The sequence below is a fragment of the Carettochelys insculpta genome, chromosome 5 (assembly GCF_033958435.1).
Source record: "Carettochelys insculpta isolate YL-2023 chromosome 5, ASM3395843v1, whole genome shotgun sequence".
NCBI lineage: Eukaryota > Metazoa > Chordata > Testudines > Carettochelyidae > Carettochelys > Carettochelys insculpta.
The window spans coordinates 86,764,186-86,770,185 of record NC_134141.1 but is presented as its reverse complement, the minus strand read 5'-3'; positions in this window follow the sequence as shown (position 1 = coordinate 86,770,185).

Genomic DNA, 6,000 nt, shown 5'->3' with positions numbered 1-6,000 from the left:
GTCTAGAAGTTTAATTTAGTCTCAAATTAACAAAGCTAAAAGAAAGTAATGCACTAATTTCACACATGAATGTGTTGTGAGGTTTTTTTGTTGCAATCACCATGAAAAGAATTCTTTGGCAAAAGTACTGCTCAATGAGTAAAGGTAGTACACGCTAGCCCCTTGTGAAATGTCCCTGGTGCCATTTTAATAAGCAAGCTAAGGAAATGTGATCTAAGTGAAATAATTGTTAGTGCACAACTAACTGGTTGATAGCAAATCAGTGCTAACTACTCTCCCAAAGTGGGAAAACAGACTCAGAACTGACCCCTGTAGGCCCACACTAAGTCATTTTCAATAATTACATGGACAGAGGAAAGGAGCATCTCATCCCCGAGGCCCTCCCCAGCACCTTCCTTACCACAGGCTCTTGCTCCTGGTGCCTAATAGGGCTTGTCCTTCCAGACCTTCCACAGCGCCTTCTCTCCGCAGTTCCTTGGGCTATGTCCACACTAGAGAGAGTTGTCAGCAAAACTCAGGGACTGTCCACATTACAAATTCTTTGTCAACAGTAAAACTGACAGAATGCTGCACTTCTGTTGGCCTTCTGCTGTTCCCCCAGGAGGCAGAACGCCTTTCTTGACTGCTAGTATGGATACTTCAGGGGGCCCTCTGTCAACAGACTGGACTTCCAGAACACCAGGCAGCTCTGTCTGCTGTGTTTCTGGTTATCCGTTCTGTTGAGAAAGTGACTGGGTAGCCTGGCCGCACTCTGACAGAGTGAGCCGCTTTTGTGCGTGGCTGCAGTCTGTCAACAGAAGATTTTTCAGAAGATACCATCCAACAGTAACTTCTGTTGACTGGTCGCTGTAGTATAAACATGGCAGTGAATGCAGTGAACTAACAGAAGGGGAGTCTTAACCAGAATAAGCTTGTTCTTAATTGGCTCCAACTGTCCTAATCAGCCTGTCAGAATTGCTTCTATTGAAAGTTCCTGATTGATTTCAGGTATTTCAGTTGGCCTGTCTGCCTTAAACTTGATTCTGACAAGTTCCTGGCCATTCTGGATCAGTCCTATTTAACTTAAGCCTAATATGTGTCTTCAATTACTCTTCTGTAACCATCTATCTGGACCCTGTCACTGGTACGTATGCATTTCTCTTAGTATCCAGATTGAGCTCATACAGGAGAACATCCACAAATTGGGGATGTTTTATAGTCTTCAAAGCCTTTAAGAGGTGCCCTTTTGATCACTCCTCAAACCAGCTAAGTCCTCTGGAGCATTCCATCTTAGATTCTGCCTATGACTAAGCATATGGAAAGGTACTACTTCATTCTTGGGCAGGAATTTGAGGGATTTTTCTTCCATCTGAAAACAGCTTCCTTAGTGGTGACTGCAATAGCAGAGCCCAGCAAGACCCATTTAAGCCCAGTCTCAGGGAGAGGAATTCTGAATAACGACCTCATGAGCAGGAAGATTTACGTATCCTTTTCCTTACAAATGCAAAGTCATGGAATCAAGTATGATTTTTGATTAACTGGACAGCTATGTCCAAGTTTGTTGATCAGTTGCTGTTGTCTCAGCGGAGGGGAGTTTTGAGTACTTTTCACAAAGGACTATTTGAAGACTAAGACCTCCTTTCTTTCCACATGCTGTTTGGGATTGAAAATTTAAAAGATAAAGGTGCAAAAATAGATTGTCTGCTACATGGTTTCCTAAACTTTATACAGTTGGGACTTTTTTTTAAGTACCTTTTTTTGTGGTGCAAACATATAAACACATTTTTTAAAAAATGAAAAAAATTTTCACTTTATTATTTATTCACAATAACAGTACATAATGATAATCTAAATCTTGATATAAATATAATACTATATGGAGATACACACATCAGAGAACTAGAAGGGACCTTGGGAGGTCAAGTCCAATCCCATATTCTCTTGGCAGGACCAAGCACCATCCCTAACAGATTTAAAAAAAAAAAAATCTATTTGCCTCGGGCCCTTAAATGGCTTCCCCAAGAACTGGGCTCACAACCGTGGGTTTAGCAGGACAATGCTCATATCCCTGAGCTATTAAGTGCCTAACTCATTGTTATTACCTTGATTATGCAGGAAAATACAAAATGTGCCAAAGGGATAGGATTGTGTGTGATAATTTGTATATTTTCTAAGGACCAGTATTTTTTTCCACAAGAACTGGTACTAGGCTGCAGACCACACTTTGGGGAAATGCTACTCTGGTACATTACTGTGATGGTATCAGCTGGTGGTCTGGCTCCCTTTCTCCTATATTAATAAATAAGACTATGTACGCTGAACAGGTAACTTTGTTTATTTAGGGAAAAGTTTACAAGATAGGGAATGAAAGGGATAATTAAAGACCAGCATAAAATAAAATCACATTAACGAGTACAGTAGTCAGTCCTCCTTGGTATTAAACCAGGACCCAGCAATAACTTTTGACTGCATAACAAGATGAAGTAAGTAAAAGACAGCTTCATGCTTAACTAGACTGAGCTAGTGAGGAGGGGCTACATGTGGATACTGCCACACAGTTTCTCTGGCTCTGGTGTGCATGCTAGTTGAATATATGGCTGTGTCACATATCAAAGAATCACAGTTACAGGAAGTAACCATTATTCTGTTCCACTGACTATAGAGGTGGCCTGATTTCTGGAGAAATGTCAGTTAGTTATGCTGCAATTCTTATGAGAAGCTGTGCGTATCATTACCAAAGAGTATTCTGCTTTAGTTTCTTTGAATACTTTAAGTGTGCCTGCTACGTACCTCCTATACCCATGGAAGCAAACAAAACCATTACATGGTGGTAATATATTACAGGGATTACTTGCATGAAAAAGGATTGAAGCATTTTGAGCAGATTTTGGTTATGTGGCTGTCATAACTAAAACCAACAACCAGACACAACTAATGCGTAAGTAAGTGGTATTTAACAGGACTAATACAACAGGGTTCTTGTTCTTTGCAATGATTTATGAGTACTTCTGCTCAGCCTTGCTTCTGTTGGAATAAAAACCCTAATGACCTGTCAAAAGGGCATCTGTCACAAAGCCAACAGAAACTGCACAGAGTGAAATCTGGAAAAATAAACTGATACTTGGTCTGTGTTTCAAATAAAGGAAATTAAGTCTTCTCATTTCTCACACCAATCTAGTGGCTGCCTCCCACTTCAACATAATTGGTGGTAAATTTCACCATAACTAGGAATGTGCAATCAAAATGGTTAATTAAAAAGTAATTTGTTTACACATACAATTTGAGTGGTTAACTAAGTTTATAAAAATGAGAAATGCCTCTAGGTGCATCTAGATATTTTCATGGGATGGTTTCATCAAAGGTCCATTGAGAGCTTACTGATGGGATCTTCAAATAAAATATGTCAGTCATTCAGCTGGGCCAGAGGGTTTTAATTTGTGGCCCATCAACCTGTGGGGATCTGCAGATTATGTCTAAAGTTTACAGAGGGTTCTGGGGCTTCCCTGGAAATTCTTTGAGTCCACAAATGTAAAAAGACTAACACACTTGTCTACGTTACATGCTAGAGATGTGATTCTCCTGTTCCCATCAACATAGTCCTGCTCCTGCCTATGCTTTTACAGATTGAACCTCTCTCATCTGGCATCCTTGGGACCTGACGAGGGCTGGACAAGAGAATTTCCAGACAGGAAATCAAGATTTTCTAGCACACTACCAACACTTCCACTGCTTCCTGGGCTCTTAGAAGACCATTTAGGGGTAAACTACAGCCAAATACTAGCACAGAACACTGAGAGGCAGGACTGGTGGCTGTAAAGAGATTTTATGAGAGCACGGGAGACTTGCTCCCACCCAAGATAAGCAGTTTTCCAGATAACTAAAATCATGCTGGATTACGGAGTTTGCTGAATGAGAGAGTTCTGGGTTAGAGAGGGTCGACCTGCAGCTCTCATTGAGTATGTGTATCACGTGGAGGAATCACCTCCCTAGCTGTAGTGCAGACACCTTATTCTGGGTCATTGTCAGAAGGTAGTGGTGTTGATGTTATTGCCTACCACCTAGTTTTTAGTAAGGGGAAATCGTGGTGCATTTAATTCCATTTTATTTATGCGATCCCTGTCACTATCAGCCAAGATACTACATTTGGTCAGCCTGAGGCGGGGAGACTGGATCGCTGCGAAGTTATTTGTTGCTAAACTGTATCTTAAAAAAGCAATTTGCACCAATCACTAAAATTCTTATTGATCATAAGGTAACAAGTCAAAGAGTTCCAGGCAATGATGCTAGCAAACAGTAACACTCTACCTACCCTGAATAAGGCAGATTACACTGAGATGTCATCATCATCATCAACAACCACCATCATAGGCTCAGCACTCATAGGTGTCCGACGCCTCCCTCACTCCTTCCTTCCATTTTTCCCTGTCCAGTGCGTAGTGGCTTAGTTTATACTACCTCCACAACAATCTACTATATCATCTACCCATTCTCTGCAGGGGTCCTCCTCCCTTATTCGAACCATCCATTATGCTGAATACCAGGGTCTTGACTTTTTGTTTGTCGTTCATTCTACAGATATGCTTGAATAACTGTAACTTCCATTGTATAACCTTCTGTGGTAGGTTCTCTTTTGGCTGTATCTTCCCATATAATTCCTCATTGGTGACCACCTGCATCCATCCTATTCTCAGGATCTTTCTATTACAACTCCTCTTAAACTCCAATATCCTTTTTGTTGAATCTTTCATTATCACCATTGTCTCACATCCGTACAACATGCCGCCGAATACACACTTTTTACAGAGGCTCAGCTTCGTTCCTAAGCTAACTGCTTTGCTTTTCCAGTTTTTGTTCATTGCCTTCACACTTGTTCTTGCTTTCACTATTCTAGTTGCTATTTTCTTCTTACAGGCTAGATCATATGTTTTTTGCTCCCCAGATATGTGAACTTCTCTATGTTCTCTAGTGCAATTCTGTATGCGCTGATCTTCCTTCCTATTTATGTGTTGGCTACAGAAAGAAAATTCTAACTCTTATCAACCCAAACCCAGTCACTCAATTGGGATCATGGACCTTGATTAGCTGCGTGAGCTCCATGCCGACATTGTTTAGCAGTTTGTCGCACTGGCATTAGATTTCATTCATATTGTGGTTTTACAATCAGCACATCGTCACTCATGGGACCGACCCTCCTCCTCCATCCAGGCTTGGGACGGGCATGGAACCCCACTTCTTGGTGGAGTTTGAGACTCCACACCATGACACTAATAAGCCTATCTGCATTAAAAACACCCAGATTGGCACTCTTTATTTCCACGTCTGTTAGAGCACTGGAGTCTTCACAATGTTTTTTTCTTTCCAAATGACCATCAAAGAATAACTGAACCAGTTTCTCTCAGTGTTGGCACACTCGCCACCACACTCAGCAATTTTGTCAGCAGTTTGGTTTCTTTGGAGCTGGGAATGGTCATGTGACTAACAAGAACACCAGAGGTTGAGAGGAGAAAAGGAAGGAGTTGGAAGCCTGACATTAAAACTACATTCCAATTAGGTTTTGTTTAAAATCTCCCTGGGGTACAAGGTTAAAAAGGCTTTTAATCTAATCCTGCCTATGTCAGTATCAGGCAAAATTAACATCTGTGGACTGTTTTGCAGCACGTGTAAAATGATGTGGTGGCCCTAGTCCATTTGATTAATTATTATTATTTAACATTTATATTGTGATGGCACATAGAGGCCAACCCTGCAGTGGTCGCATTGTACGTATAAAGTAGCAGTCCCTGCCCCCAAAGAGTTTACAGTCTAAACATATAGTAGGTGGATCAGATAGACAAACGTGCCAGATGAGGACTGGAGAAGTAATAAAAGAAAAAAAAAAAGTACAATTCTTAGCCAATCATGGGCAGCCACCACAATTTTTTACCTGCTTAGCTGTTATCAGGCGATTTTCTGTACGCAATGTAGCAGAGATGAGTTTTGGGGAGTAACGTGCAGGAGAAAAATGTGGCAGTTTTACTTGAC